The sequence below is a fragment of the Micropterus dolomieu genome, linkage group LG16 (assembly GCF_021292245.1).
Source record: "Micropterus dolomieu isolate WLL.071019.BEF.003 ecotype Adirondacks linkage group LG16, ASM2129224v1, whole genome shotgun sequence".
In the NCBI taxonomy this organism is placed as follows: Eukaryota; Metazoa; Chordata; class Actinopteri; order Centrarchiformes; family Centrarchidae; genus Micropterus; species Micropterus dolomieu.
The window spans coordinates 2539039-2555976 of record NC_060165.1 but is presented as its reverse complement, the minus strand read 5'-3'; the positions used below and the strand labels follow the sequence as shown (position 1 = coordinate 2555976).

General features: G+C 40.7%; 1 protein-coding gene and 1 long non-coding RNA gene across 2 annotated transcripts in view; one reads left to right on the top strand and one right to left on the bottom strand.

Annotated features, from left to right (window-relative positions):
• Positions 1-16938, top strand: part of tmem178b (transmembrane protein 178B) — a 154081-nt gene that overhangs the window by 97180 nt on the left and 39963 nt on the right. The window lies entirely within an intron of this gene.
• Positions 8057-11168, bottom strand: LOC123984618. Its single transcript, XR_006828465.1, has 3 exons — positions 10965-11168; positions 9459-9570; positions 8057-8202 (listed from the first exon to the last, which is right to left on the bottom strand). It is a non-coding gene; the product is annotated as an uncharacterized LOC123984618 (long non-coding RNA).

Genomic DNA, 16938 nt, shown 5'->3' with positions numbered 1-16938 from the left:
TCAAGCTACAGTTAATAAATTGTACTGCAATGTTTTTGCTGTACACTTTAGTTCATTTTAATTTGCAGCGTAATGTTAATTTTGTCAAACAAAAAAAAATTTTTTGTGACTACCAAATCTCAGAAATGACTTTTCTACTCATAGCCTATATAACATTTAATTTAAAGAGAAGCCAGAGGTCCCTGTGATGCTTTGTTGATGCTTGTTCTTCAAGTGTAAGTCGCTTTACACTTACAACTTGAGTGGCTGAGTCCAAAGAAATCCAAATAAGTCAGAGTCCAAACAAACAAGGCGATCCAAAAGAAAATCCAGAAAGGGTATAATCCAAAAAACACCGAACAGGCAGGACAAGGCAGCGCATTACCAGCTACAAACCACTACAATGACCGGACAAAGACTGAGGGGAAAAAGCAAGCATACACACACACACACACACACACACACACACACACACAGGGTTAACAAGAAGGGTGGGAACAACACAGGTGACAGAGATGAGACTAACGAGGCACAGAGAGACAGCAGGGGAACCTAACAGGTTGCAAAACACAAGGCAAGAATCTAACTGGAACTCAAAACACACAACACAAGCAGACAGATCACAAATAATCCAAATAAACTACATCCAACAGGGAAAAAAGAGTGAACTGGGATCAGACAGAAACACAGAGCAGACATGGCAGATAAATAAGAACTTAGCAGACAGGCAGACAGAAACCAAGCATAAAACAAACACCAGATAATAACAGAAAGAAACAGGAACTAAGGCAGACATGGATCAAAACCAAACTAGACAGAAAACAGACTGAACAGCACTAAAGGCACAGGGTAGACTACAAACTAAAACAGAGACTAAAACAAAACAGTGAAACAAACTGAAAGAAGAAGCACAGAACAGACTGACATCAAACAGGCAGTGGAAAACAACTAACTAACTAAATAACAAACACCGGCAATACTGAACCCAAAACTAAAGACAGAGCAGAAACCCAAGACACAGACTAAATAACAGATACAGAAAAGACTAAAATAACAAAACTGCACACAGCGTGACACATTGTGTATGTACAATGGCCCCAGAGTTTAACTTGAATTGTCAACAACTCTCATTGAGAACTTTTTTATACGTAAGTCTTATTCCAAATAGAAACACTGATCATTAAACTCTGTCTCTCTCTCTGAGCATTACTCATACATTATAGGCTTGACTTTATTTCACTGCATGTTGTAGTTTAAAAAAAAAAAAAAAGTTTCCAATCCATGCTTTATATTTGGCTGTTTAATAAATAGCTCTTTCATTTATGAATAATAATATCATGTTATTTATTTCAGGGGTTAGATTCCAGGACATTTAATGATTACGCCATAATCAATGTGACCTTTCTGTTATTGTTCATCTCATCCATTTTACAAACCAATACAGATTATTGTAGAACTGCATCTCAGAAACACCTGATGAAGTTAGAAACGTGTTTGAAGTATTATCAAATATTCACTATAACAGCTTGAACTGACCAGTTGAATAAAATTACCTGAAAAATGTTCATTGGGAATGAGCAGGAATGGTATATGAGGACAACTGAAATGATAATATTAAGTGGCGGATTAAAGAGGGTGGGTTTTGGATTTAAAAAATGTAATTTTATAGAATTCTTGCTGTGTCTTAGGTGGTGCATTTAGAATATAATGGTTGTGTTAATCCACTCTTTCCTGCTCTATATTTGTCCATGTAGATAATCCTTTTCTGCATGTGAGCTGTTGCTTGAGCTGCTGAAAATAGCACTCACATCCGCTTTTCCCTACTTCCATTCAGAATGGATGGTGGATTGTGCCACATCTCCGGCACACATAGTTGGAAAAGTGCGGTAGCCTGTGGAACAATCTGACAGAGCTTTGGGTTCAAAGATTTGTCTGTGAAAGGCCCTCTTACTCTGTGATAACCTCAACCACTAAAGAAACTCTTTTCACGAGGTCAGTCACTAGGAGGAGGGGGAATGAAGAGGAGTCCTACTTCCATGACAAGTTCAAGAGGGGCAACCCTCTCTAACTTCAAGAAGCTCTTGAAAACTCATCTCTTCCGAGAACACTTCCTCTTATAACACCTCAAACCCCTAACCTCTAACATGCACTTCCTGTGCTCTTCTTTATCTATCTCCTTACAATTATCTTCTATTGATTGCTCTTTGTTAACTCTTACTTTTTTCCCTAGGTATTTAATAGGGTGCATCTTCACTGGTCTCACGATTCGATTCAATGACTATTATCAGGTCAACGATCAATTCAATTCGATTCGGTTCCTCAATGCATTGCGATGCATCACCTCAAGGGTGGGAATTTCTAGGTACCTCATTACGATTATGAGGGCTACAATGCAATTGTAAAACGAACAAGATAAAAATGTATTTTTCTCACTGTTTGACTACTTGGTACTTTCAAAGCAAAGTATTTGTAACAATCCAAACAAGTAGTTAGTGATGAAATGCACATATGTAATGTTACTTTATATAAATGTAGCTAACATTGCATAGCATTATTGCATTATTACTGACCACTGCTGTTGCTATTTTTATGTCTGATGCTGCTGTTATTAGTATAGAGTCAGATGGGGGTTGAACTACGCACTTTAAAATGCTCCAGCCAAATGTTTAATATATCTGATCCTTTTTTGTCTCATATAGTGTAGTTACATGTTTGTGTCTTGTCTTGAAAGTTGATTCTTGTAATCTTGTATTGAGCACCATGGGCCTTGAGAAACAGCATTTTGTTCATTTGTGTACTCGATATGTTGATGAATGACAACAAAGAAACTTGAACTAGAAGCAGAAGAGGAGATGTTAGCTAGCGCTAACTGGCTTCACTTTTCCATTAGTTGGAAAACGACAGACAGACTTTTATTAATGGACACACTGTGACCTGCACATTTACTGCCAGACTGAAACGTAGCGCTCATGTTTTCCTTTGCTTCGCTGCTTTCACCGTCACCTACTGCCGCATGTCACGTAGCTGACCAATGATGCCATATGTGCTAGTAGTTCTTACTTGTTTTTATTGCTGCTCTTACTAGTATTTATTGTCTGTTGTTGATTTCGTGCTGTATTTGATGCTTTGTTGATGCTTGTTCCTCAAATATAAGTCACTTTGGATAAAAGTGTTTGCCAAATGAGTAAATGTAAATGTTATAATCAGGATGTCTAGATGTCCTTTTGACCTGCAAATCACCACATCACTGCTTGCTCTCCTGACCAGTTGCTTCTACAGTGCACCAAAGCGTGAAGCTGATGCACCAGCTGCTCTTGTAGCGGAGTGTGAATGTGTGGCACTGTGTAGTTAACCAAGGTGGTGTCATGGGGGTGCGGTAGAGTGGCAACAAGGGTAGGACCCAAATGTAAACAGTGTGGAGAGGAGGGACAGGGAGATAGACGGTGGCCTGTGAAAGGTGTAGCTCAGTTGACTCTAGATAAATAATGCTTACCAACAGTATATAAAAACAGTGGAGGTGTCTGCATCAGCAGTAGGATAGGCGGTCTGGAACACAGCAAGCTTTGGCTCATATTGCTTGTCTCTAAAGACATTTAGAGTAGATATACAGTGTATTGACAGCTCAGCTGCTGCCAAGTTATGTGCACTGTGCTGCACTGTAGTGTTCAGCTACAGATACACGGGGTGGAGAGTACAGTCCGTCAGTGTGATTTTAATTTGATCAGTGTGTAATATTAGTCATCTCTCAGTTGCACATTAGAGAAACTCGACATTTCTTCTTGTGCTGAGTTAAGCATGGCAGTTCATCTGTGACGCATCATACGAGGACAGACAAATCCCTTCTGCAATATGGATGAATGCGAGTCATATTGACTAAATAGCTGTGTAGTACGCATGTGTACAGCTCAATGTGTAATCTCACTTTTTCAGATTCAAAAGCTAACAGTCTCGAGGGTGAGAAAGAACACCCCGCTGTGGCTCAGGAGATAGAGCGGGTTGTCCACTAATCAGAGGGTCAGTGGTTTGATCCCCCGGGTCCTGGAGCAAGACACGGAACCCAAAGTTGTTCCCAATGGCTGTGCCAAGGTGTGTGAATGTTCCATTCTGAATGGTTGGAAGACCAGAAAGGTGCTATACAAGTACAGTCCACAACAGCAGCTAAAATACAAATCAGTGGTGCGCAGGCAGGTTGGTTCCTGATTTTTTTTTTTTAAGGGGTGGACTTACTGATGTCGGGGACCTACAGGTAAAGTTAAGCATGAAACCCAAGTTGGGATTCCCAACCCTGAACAAAATATATGCAATCTTTGAGCCAGAACTGAAGGGATTCAAATGGGCCCTTAATAAAGAGCCTGGTTTTGACAAATTGTAGGAACATCTCTGGATTATATATTTTTTATTCATGGAAGAAATGCCACTGAAACAGCCTTTTAACACTCATGGTGCAAACCACCTGAAAATACGAAATACAAAATCTGACATATAACATATGTTATATAACATGCCATATACCAGGCAGGCAGCTCCTTATTTGTCGCATGCGACTGACATTACTTGCTGGCTGAGTGAATTTAGTTTCCTCTTATTCGCACAGAGCCATGAGTAATTGGAAACTGAAAGCCCCATCTCATGGTTGTCTGCAGCAGCACTTCACAGACTTCAAAGCAGTGCTACACCTCACAAAATCTCCTCAAAGAGACACCCCTCCTCCCTGTCTCCACTCCAGAAAACATCCTCTTCCATCCCCACTGACTGTACTGCACAAAGCTGCGTATTTATGATCAATTGATGGGCTAAGCATTGCAATCCATCACATTATCTGTCCTCTCGTTTATTCTCGGAGCACTGGCAAATTCTGTGTTGGAGAATATCTAGGACAAAAGCCCACAAGCAAACATCCACAAAAACAGTAAATAGAGCCATAAAACTGCCATTAAATGCCTCAGTAAATTTCAGTGTTTTTTTTCTAAAGTAGAACACTGATCATTTTCATGAGCATATTTATATTGTCTGAGACTTACAGGTGATTCAACAGGTTACAGGTTTGTTTTGCTTTGCTCTTTGCTTTTCCTATTCTCCAAGTGACCAACATCATTGCGGTTAAAAGGATACAATAGACCATACAGAGTTAGTCATCAATTTGTAAGACTTGGGTTTCCAAAGGGAAAACTCACTTTTTCGTTAGCAACCGATGCCACTTTACTCATCTCGTGAGCTAAACAGCTTTTAATCGCAGTTATTTATTTAAATGAAACATACATTGAAAAGCAGAGCAGAAACAACAACTGTCACTGAACTTCAAGTCAGATGTCTTAGAGGTGTTGGTAACCTCCGTCGAGAAATCCAAATTCACATAACGCTTAACTCGAAAGATTAAAGATAGAAAGTGGGCAAAAATAGTGGACGCAGTCACCGCTGCATATCCAGCATCCAGTGGAGAGTTGATGCTGTTAAAAAGAAAATAAGCCCACTGATACGAAGAAAAAGGCAACTGTTGTGTCCAAAGAGCAGATGAAAACACTGGTGCTCCCTCACTGACCCTGGCAGAAACCCGTACTCTTCTCAGGAAAGTTAATAATTAAAGTTAATAATTAAGGTAAAAAAAAAATTATAGTAATAACAATAATAATAAAGGCTGGGGGTGATTTTTTTAAAATTTATTTATTGTCTTTAATGATCTCCTCCCATCAAAGACTTGCATTAGAATACTTTTCATACATCAAGCCTTCACATTATTCAGTCATTATCTAGCAATACGGTAGAATCAATGAATAAGTTCCGCCTGTTGTAATTTTGTAAAAGCAATTAAAGAGCAGCCATGTGGTTTAAACGAGTTAGCAAACACTACCTGGTGGAAAAGTAAAAGTTAGGACAACTTAACAGTTCTCCTAAAGTTAGAAGAGTTCATTTAAGATTTTACAAAGTTAGGATGCTTCTGTAATACACTTTTCTTATCCAAAGTTAGGAAAGAAACATTGACGTAGAAACTGTTAATCTGTAATGGCCTTTTTCCTAAATCAGTTCCTAACCCTTGGTGGTTACCAAGCAGTTACGATAGGATCTGCAGGTTAGGAAGTTTCTGTAATACGGCCCCTCCACAATCCTGCAAAATGACCACTATACTCATATTTACTGACGATGTCGTTGCTTTACTGTTGATATGTAATGTCGCTCCTATCTCTAATGGTCCCTTATTCATACTGTGGAAACTATTTTCTTACAGCGTCTCAAATACCAGCATACACAGCAGCATGAAAATCTCAATGTGGTGTAATAATCCAAACCCATAAGAAATCTGATGGTCATTCTTACAAAATGTTGGCCTGTTATTTCATAGGTCTTGCCTAGACGACCAAAACCTGATTTCCAGGCTAAAATCAATGTTCAGATTCCGGAAAGAATTGAGTGGCACACAAATTGTCTTGTGTTTTTTTCTAAAACCTTGTGTAAGCAATCTTTTGTAGCTATATTTAAAAAATGATACATGACATGCATTTTTTTAAATGCAGAATTGTCAACGGAATTCAACAATTTATTGTGTTGAGACTATAAAGACATGTGAAGAGTGCAGTAGTACAGAATTCTTGGAGAGACAATTGGGGCCAGTGGGATGTAGCCAGAATCCCGCCAACATAAAATGGCTTTGTGATTTATTGACCAAGGCTCAAAAGAGAAGATGCTTTATCCCCTGCCTTTCAAGTGAGGCCATTAAACAGGTATAAACACTTTTGCCTTTAGATGCAGTTGGGGGGACATGTCACACTATCTAGTTCAGTTGAAGCATACTGAAGGCTCCAGGATCCATCCTCTGGGGACTGTGAAAATCCAGCGCAAATTTCATAGAAATCTAGCGAGAAGTCTTCAAGATACCTTTTGAACAATGTGGTAGAAAGACAGATGGACAGACCAGTCAGTCACTTATGGGGTAAATGCTTGCATGTGAATTGAAAGACGCCTATTTTAGTACTCCATCAGAGGAAATACTGTGCAGGACAGCATATGTGAAAAACAACAGCCTTAGTTGTTTGTTTTCCTAACAAGAGCAGCTGTGTGAATTATGACTGTTGTCTTTCCATAGCAAAGGCGGTATTAACATGACATTAGAGATAGAGCATCATGAGAAGGAAATTGGGGAAATTGTATGTCCAGTATCAGTGTAAATATAAGTGCATCTTCCATACATTTAATGCTGCATGTGTTGCTATTGCGGCAGAGGATGATGAGTCCCCACTGCATTTTCCCCCCATGAAGTCCTAGCTAACCGTTAATCCGGTTAGTCACATCACAGAGCTTCTGTATCCACCAGCTCAGAAATCCTCAAGTCATTTACCCTGACTAAAAAAATGAGGAAAAGAAGAGAGAGAGCTTAGCTTACTTTGACCAACTGCCACATAAGATTTCACAGTGCGCTGCTATCCTCCTAGTTGACTGTAATTAACTCAAAGTTATTCACCTAAAGAACTGCTCTCCTCTCTTCATCATACCATCCAGTTTCTGCTGGACAGATGCATTTACTCTCTATTTAAGTCACTATTTTGTTGAGTAATCTCTTTCCAGGGCAGCACTCGGGGGGGGGGGATTAGCTCCTTGTTGACATTGCAGGGGAAAAAAGGAAATCTGGAATATGAAGCTTTATGGAAACACTTTGTGAAACTTTGTATTACACACTGTGTATATATATATATATATATATATATATATATATATATGGTGTCCTAGAGACCGATGGATTAGCTCCTCGTTGACACAGCAGGGGGAAAGGAAATCAGTAATATCACGATGCTGCTTATCTACCACCCCACCTTGTTCTCCTCCTGTGTTGCAAAAGTTCAACACATCCCTGTAACCATAGTAACTCACTCTCACTTCTGCCTGCATGCGCACAACTCGAGAGGAGATATATGCATATGTGATTGTGCATAAAGCCCATTTTAAAAACATTTGCTGACACAATCATGAATGTACCCTTTTGGAGTTGTTTAGTCCGACTACCCAACCCAATATCCACTCAGATGTAAAAAAAACAAAAAAAAACCCCACAAACAAAACAGTAAAGGTGGTTGTGGTACAGATTTCAATGTAAAAGAATAATAGTGCTAATAATGATAGCAGTGTTAATGCTCATAATAGTAATTGTAGCAGCGGGTGTCAAGCAGGAACATGGGGGCAGCAGGAAGCCTAAAACCACAGATCCAGACTCCACAGCTCTGGAGGCAGAAACACCTGAAAGCAACAGAAGGAGAAAAAAACGGGACAAGAAAAGCACAAAACTATGGGAGGAGGGAAGTTAGTAACATGCATTAATGGCATAAGAATGCATACAGATGGAGAGGTAGAGGAGGCGAGAGGAGCTCAGTGCATAATTGGAAGTCTCCCAGCAGTAACAAATAATAAAATAAATTGATTGATAAACTGATCAATCAGTTGTTCTATTAAGAACTCATTTAGATTGATATACGTCATATAATTGATAATAGTATTGATAATAGAAGCAGTAGTAGTAGTCGCAGAAGAACAAGGGTAAATGGTGATAGTACCAATAGTGGGGACTATAATGTTATAAATATATAATGTTATGTTATAAAAACCAAAACACGACCACACTTCAGACTGAGTTCTCTGAGGACTAGGCTGAAGCTCTGGAGCATTGTTACTCCTCTCCGCCATGTTCATTGACCAACAACAAACCTACGTTGCATGCAATATGTGTTGTTACTGTGAGTTTTTCAAAGCACGGTAATCAAACAGTTTTAATGTTTGGTACATTAACTGTTTAATTTTACCGTGGTTCATCATTAAACTAGTAACCGTTGAATCCATATTTTGTTTTCTGCTTTGGTCATGTTTTACTCCATGCCATTAAAGTGTTAGTTATTTCATTTCTGGAGCCTAAAAGTGCTTGTTTCACCCACCACAGTGTCCATACCTCTTTTTATTTATTGCTCATTCATGTTAAATTTTGTTTCTTTTTTTATTCTTTATTATCTTTGTTTTTGTTTTTTTTTTATCCTTTTTGGTTAACTGAGACTATACAGAGGAAGGCATCTTTAACTGATAATCAGTCGTGTGCATGGCTGCAGAATCTGTAAACCATGTGAAAAGTAGTTAAAAGTAGTTCTTTTGGGTAGTACTGTCATCTTGGTGATTAATGACACTGGTAGATTCATCCATCTGTCTGTGTCATCTTCTATCATTTTGATCAGTGGTTTGAAATTTAAGTGCACAAGCTCTGATAGCTGGGGGGAAATAATTACACCTGGCTATCTTATGGTGTCTGTGGAAAGAGGGATGGGTGTTGGTAGGGTTGCTAGATTCCAGCTCTTTTTTAAAGAGATGCAACAGTGATAATTCTGACTTGTTGTTAGTAGTTAGTAGTTTGAAATTTTAGATAATCTACTGAATAGGTTAATGGTTTCTTGTAGTGGGTTTTGTAAATAGAGTAGGATACCATCTGCGTATATTCTTATTTTATGTCTTACCATTGAGGATTGCACACCTTTAATACGATTGTTCTGGTGGACGGTTGCAGCAAGTGGTTCAATGCAGACGGTGAAGAGGGAAGGAGAGAGTAGGCATCCTTGTCTTGTCCCCCTGTGCAGAAGTTGATTAATTGCTTTCCTTTCCTTCAATCGAAAGCTTTTTCTGCATCCAATGAAGCTATTATTGTTTCCTCATTGTTCTCAGTTAGCCTATCAGAATGATGTTGAACAGCCTGTGTGTTATTGTATGCATGTCTTCTTTTGATAAAACCTGTTTCGTTAATAGGAATTATCGGGGGTTGTTTTTGAAATCGCTTGCTATGGATATTATTGACAAGGTACATGCTTTGAGTTGTGTGTGTCTGTGTGTCTCATCACTACAATGAGACAAAACATACTGCTCTGCCAAGGCAGCTGCCTCACCCACTGTTACTACCTGCTGTTCTGTTAAATATGTGGAAATACGGTCAGAACAGCAGTTTTCACCGATGCATAACTCAAGCCATCTGCCACAGATAAAGCTGAAATTGCTTCCTGAGCCCTACCGGTCAAAACACATTGCAACATAAGTGTGCAATCCCCATCAGGCCAGTCCCTAGCGTCAGCTAATCTCTCAAACAGAGAAAATAATGTCTCGGGGTCCCTGTCATTAAATTTCGGAAGTAGCCGCAAACTACTGTGAAGAACGTGCACCTAAAGTAGGACTAACTCCACCTAGCTGCTGACTAGCTTCCATGCTTAACCTACCCTCTCACAGGACTTTTATCAGCCGGCAACACCTCCATGTCATACAAGTTAGCCTTCAACACAGACCTAACAGTGTCCTCGAGCCTTTTTTCACTGATCTCAATCTTATCCATCCATCCATCGTCAACTGCTTATCCTGCGTACAGGGTCGCGGGGGGGCTGGACCCAATCCCAGCTGACATCGGGCGAAAAAGGCAGGGTACACCCTGGACAGGTCGCCAGTCCATCGCAGCTCAATCTTATAATGGGGGGGCTGGACCCAATCCCAGCTGACATCGGGCGAAAAAGGCAGGGTACACCCTGGACAGGTCGCCAGTCCATCGCAGCTCAATCTTATAATGGTCAGCTATTCTCAACAACTGCTCTTTCGTGCAGCCATCTAGAAACCCCTCTGATGGAATCTCCAAAAACCTAGACCAAAAGAACATGAAGTAATCAACACGCTGGTTACTAATAAAGGCAAAAAGGAGCGTCCCTTCTATCTGCCTAACCACACACTAAAGTAACTCACCCCTAGTCTTCATTGGTTAGTTGCGGTGGGTATTTACGCACTATAGACCGCTAGCGTGAGAGCGACCAGCCATTGGCAACTTCCTCACCGCCAAGAACATGCTCTCGAGACCTAAGTCTCCAACCACATTCACCACAGCACTACAGAAATAACAAACCAGCGTAACACAAAGGAGTAACGCTCTTATACCTAACCGGGGAAATCCCTTTAGTGCCAACACGATTACACACCAGCATGTCAACACTTACCTTCCCTTGGACAAACAGGTTTTCCACTTCACAGTTCCACCAAGGACACTCCGCTCTCCCAGGTGTCTTCCTCGACCTCAATTTGGCTATGTCAAACGAGGCGGAAACCAGAATATGCAAATTAACTAGGGAATTCCACAAAAATCCATCCCCCAGATGAGATACGTACCAACCCCCGTCACAGATTGGTCAGGCCACTCAGACTGCCAGGGAAACCCCCCACAATCAACTGCACCTGGACAGCTCAAGCACAAAGAGAATCAATTAAATATAAACCAACAACGGCAGCGGGAATCCAAATTGGACAAACCCCCATTTTGTCACGGCTGGCTCAAAACCGCGACAAAAAGAACAGTATGACCCAAAACTGCAGTAAAGGTACCATTACTTTTATTTTTCAAGCAAACAGAAACAACTTAATATTCAAATAATCCTATGAAGTGTGATAATCAGTAGGTCAGTCATGTCAGCAGGTATGCATGCTTGAAGGAATAGTGAGTGGAGTGTTGTATAGTGAAAGAAACAAAAACAAGGAGGCGCATGGAGCATTGGGAACAGGGTCTCTACCCACAGTACAGGACATGAGACGCGCTTTTATACTGGAGAACACCGGGCCTGAGTGAAGCCGTTTTTCATTGTGAAGTTTAAACAAAAAATCAAGTTTTTTATTGAGGGATTGTAAGATAGTGACCTCAGTTTCTGTGGTCTGAAGATCACTTGTGTCTGTGGATGATGTCTTTTTCTGTTTTCTTTCGGGTTGGATGATTCTTGCTGGGGAGTATCAATTTTAGATTGGCTGTAGTAGTAATCGGTATATGCTTCCAGGTCTGCTTATCCCTACAGTGTGCAAGAAGTAAGTGGTTGTCTGCGGTCTGAGATGTTGATTATGGCATTGTTAAATAAAAGTGGTCAAAGTAGTAAAGACGTTGATCTGCTGTGTGTCATCAGGCCCTGATTATCTACACAACCTTTACAAATATCTTTTTCTCTAAACGACTTTCTTTTGCAGTTAACTTAGAAATCAATCACACAGTCTTTGCTTGCATTGTCATGTTTTTAACAAATTCCATTGCTTTCCTGCTACACGCTAGTGACATAATCCAACGCTACAGTTTGCCTCTGAACTGTACTCTGCTCCCCACCTTGTAGTGAGCACATATTGGTTATCATATATCAAGAGCCTCAAGGCCAGATTCTTATTGATCTCCTGTTCAGTCACACTAGATCGTTCTGGACTTGTTGGCAATCTGCTTCTGCAGGACCTTAGGGTGAGGCTGACCATGATTTCATAAATCAGTCCATCTTGCACTGTAATGAGTGGAAGCCAATGCTTTAACAGACACATGAGTGAAAGACACCGTAAGAGCGTGTCTGCTCTTTTCTTTTAGGCTGGAGCTTTAAACCTGCAGAGTGGAACTTTTGTCCCCCCCTTCTGTCAATCAGAGTAATTCCCAAACACTGTTGATACATGCTCATGATGAATGCCTACAGGTGAGCTCACCCCAGGCTCGTGTTCAGAAATAGTTACAAAATACAGAACATTTCCACATTTCCAAGACAATAATCCATTATTTAGGGAGAATTAATCATTTATATTGAATATTTTACAAATAGCAACCTGTCCAAGAGCCGTAACACGACTTTGTGTCTTAGTCCCTCCTTCCAACCCTGTCCAACAGGAAAAGCTATGCCAATGGTTATCCATGTTTGTCCTCGCCCAAGATCTTTCTTTGTACCGCTTCCTCTGAACGCTGAGTTCCTTTTTTTATCTGGAGCATCAGAAACTTTTCTTGGACACTATTACGTTCCTCCGGATGGTAAGTCCAGGGGGAAGAGGAGCAACAATATTTGAAATAAAACCAGGGCAAAAGAGGACAGGAAGTCAGAGTTATGTGCAAACTAAAAACTGTATTACAATATTGACAAAGGAAAACCAAAACTACTCTCTCAAAAGGAGACAGCGAGCCAACAAGGTAAGGCAACAATAAACACAGGGTAAGTAAATGAGGGAGCAAGGTTCAACACTAAATAAACAGCTAAAAAGTCCTTTCTCCACTGTTCTGGACTCACAGAAGTCTAAGTCAGTGTTCAACCCACTGTGGTCATAACAGGTAGCAAGGGAAACAGACTGAGTCCTGTGAAAAACCCCAGGCCTTCTTATCCTCCAGGCACTGAGCGGTGATCAGGCACACCTGCTGCCACTCACTCATGCAGCCGAGGCATGGGGGGGAAGGGCCACTACCTGAGAGAGAGAGAGAGAGAGAGAGAGAGAGAGAGAGAGAGAGAGAGAGAGAGAGAGAGAGAGAGAGAGAGAAGGAACACATCCCAAACCAAACACATGACCCTTAGGGTCGTAACAGACACTCTCATGCATACCATAGTCCTACTTGCTGTAGCCTATTCCGTCACTACGTTTGCATCGCTCCGTCCATAGTCATGTGGATAGAAATTCAGTTCAAATTCAATTTAACTTGCTTTATTGCCATGACTGCATACAGTTAAACATTACAAAGCATATCAACGCAAACTACAATCAATATAAACATAAATAAAAAATCTCAGTTAAAAAGATTCTTTTTTTTTTGAGCAATGGTGGATTGTGGCACTCTCTACATGGCTCTGGGTTCCTCCCCCTTCACTCTGGTATACTGCGAAATACAGAGAGCTTTACCTGGTGGAGGCTTTACATGGTGCCCTCAAAACTGTTTATTTACCTGTATATTTCAACAAGGGTCATGTCAGTTGGATGAACAGACAGTGCCCAGGAAGACACTACTTGTTTTTATGCTCCATTATTCACTACCATGCAACTGTGATTAAAGTTGGTTTAAAATGAGTCAGTGTTCACCGGGCAGATAAGAGAGAGCTGTGTGGGGGTGGACAGATGTTCAGTGGAGGCATCGCTTAGTCCCACAGTGTTCCTGTACACACAGTCTATCTCAGTGCAGTGTGAATACTGTGCCCAGTTGTAGTGCTGTGTGGTGTCAGGGTTTGACGATGGCTTCTCAGCACTCTGCTTATCTCCTCAGTGCACGTGGGCAGCGGGACGGCTCCACAGAGAAACCAAGGTCATCTCCCCTCTCTCCCTCCCTCTCCCTTCTGCTCTGCCTGTCTGTCTGTCTCTCTCTCTCTCTCTCTCTCTCTCTCTGGCTCGTGAGAATAGAAATACAGTCCTCCTCAGATAGTGAAGCATGTGCTGACAAAGGATAAGCGGCTGGATGCCGAGAGAGAGAAGACAGGAAGTGTTGTTAGACATGTCAATGCTTCACTTCTTACCTCAGTCCACCTCAGTATGTATTTGATTTACATATAGAGAGAAAAGAAAACAAAAAAAAGTTTTAATCATTGTCCATCCTTGAAAAGTCAATATTTCTTGCCAAATCCTACTTTGCATTTATATTTTTTTATTTATTCTACGTGTTGATGTGACTTACCCCCACATTACCTCTGTCTGCCATGCATCTCAGTCAGAGCCTGTGTATGCACAATAAACATAATATATCAATCTTACCTGCTCAATACCTACTAAACATATGGGAGGATTTTGGGTGCCCCGGTACAAGAAATTGTCATTTCACCTTGTGTATAGACTGATAAATGTGGTCTTTTAAACTTTTTGACATAGGCACCATTGTGCTGGACGTGTGCCTGGTAGAAGGAAAGAAGTGGAAATTTTTAAAAACATGACGATAAATGATTGCTGGATATTGTTGGCCTTCTATGGACTCGCACACATGCTGCTAATCTTCGTGTGTCTTTCAAACATATTTCTCTTATATTTACTTTTATAGGTGTGTAAATTTAAATTTATTTTTTGCCCCATAAAGGATGAATAAAGTATTTAGAATTAAACTGCATTGAATAAAAATCAGTATTTTTATATTAACAATGGATCAAATTACTAGTGTGAAAGGTGTGGCACATTCTCTCAGTTTGTGTTTTCTAGCTAATTGTTTCGCAACTTAAAACTAGTCATAAGATTAGATCAACAAAACTAGGGAATATTGTAGGTTGAGTTGATGTTTTGGTAAAGGAGCTAAATTCAGCTTGTTTTTTTGAATCTACACTTCTTTCTACAAATGTTGCACCTCACCACAGCTGTCACCTTATACCTGCAGCACAGAGCAGCAGGTGTCAAGACAATGAATGTTGTCCTTGTTTTTGTCCATCCACTAAGCGAGGGCTGCAGGTCACCTGCATGGCAGCAGTAGAGTGTTAGGGATGCCAGCCACTTAACACGTGGCATGCCTGTTTCTCAGCGGTCCGTCACCCTGCTGCTATCCACAGCTCCACTGGCCTCCACCTCTGACTCACCTGCCATCCGTCTCCATCACAGGGTGGAAACAAACACCCTGAGCTGCAGCAGATGCTTAGAAGATGTCAGTGGTGGAAAATCTACTCAGTTTTCCTACTTAGGTAAAAGTACAGATACCACTAAAATGTTATTCAAGTAAAAATATAAGTAATCTAGGAAAACACTACTAAAGTTAAACAGTACTTAAGTATCAAAAGTAAAAAGTATGACACACTCAAATCTATTGATATTAACCAGCCCATCTTTTTAAATTCACTCAAGGTAGGTTTGAATACAGCAGATAAGTTATAGTGAATCACAATAAGGAAAACTGAGTCCCAAGAGGACAAGTGGATATTTGTGTGGTAGTATCCCCTTCAGATAGTCTGACAGACACAGAACCCCGTTTGGGACTGTATGTTACGATGAGACACAGGTGAAAACCAAAACTAACTGAAAACATGATCAGAAATCAGAAATCTCACCACACACATCTTAACTTCAGCACCTCTGATAAAGTGCAGCTCACAGTCCCACACAGAGCAGGTTTGCGCCTCAGATTTAAGATGTTTAAATTGCAAAACTCTACCAGATACATTACCACTCACAGTGCGAGAGTGACTTGAGTACTATCACGGCATTAGCCGGTGTCACATCAGCTGGCTGGAGCTGATTCGCATTTGAGTTGACATTATCAGTCATACATTTGTTTTTCAATGCTGCTCCACTCAGGTGCGCTGCATGTTTTTCATCGCTTTACTTTTGGAAAGAGATATCTTCCTCTTTACAGATATAAGAGGCAGTTACATCCAGAGCTGGAGCTTCCAGTTTAAAATAAATAAATGGAAGACGGTTTGGTTTTCTTCAGATGACAACTTTTTGACATAATGTGCCTTCTTGCTATTGGAAACAGTTAGATTGGTCCCTGCCATTAACTTTTTCATCTTACATTAACATATTTTATTTTAATGCTTGTAAACCAGCTTGAGGATTGTGAGCAGGGTTGTAAGATGATTTTGGCTGCAGTTGGTAGTGCAGGACCACGTGATGCACACTCAAAAACCTTTTGCCATACACAATCAAAGACATCTACACTCACCTAAAGGATTATTAGGAACACCATACTAATACTGTGTTTGACCCCCTTTCGCCTTCAGAACTGCCTTAATTCTACATGCCATTGATTCAACAAGGTGCTGAAAGCATTCTTTAGAAATGTTGGCCCATATTGATAGGATAGCATCTTGCAGTTGATGGAGATTTGTGGGATGCACATCCCAAAGATGCTCTGTTGGGTGGAGATCTGGTGACTGTGGGGGCCATTTTAGTACAGCGAACTCATTGTCATGTTCAAGAAACCAATTTGAAATGATTGGAGCTTTGTGACATGGTGCATTATCCTGCTGGAAGTAGCCATCAGAGGATGGGTACATGGTGGCCATAAAGGGATGGACATGGTCAGAAACAATGCTCAGGTAGGCCGTGGCATTTAAATGATGCCCAATTGGCACTAAGGGGCCTAAAGTGTGCCAAGAAAACATCCCCCACACCATTACACCACCACCACCAGCCTGCACAGTGGTAACAAGGCATGATGGATCCATGTTCTCATTCTGTTTACGCCAAATTCTGACTCTACCATCTGAATGTCTCAACAGAAATCGAGACTCATCAGACCAG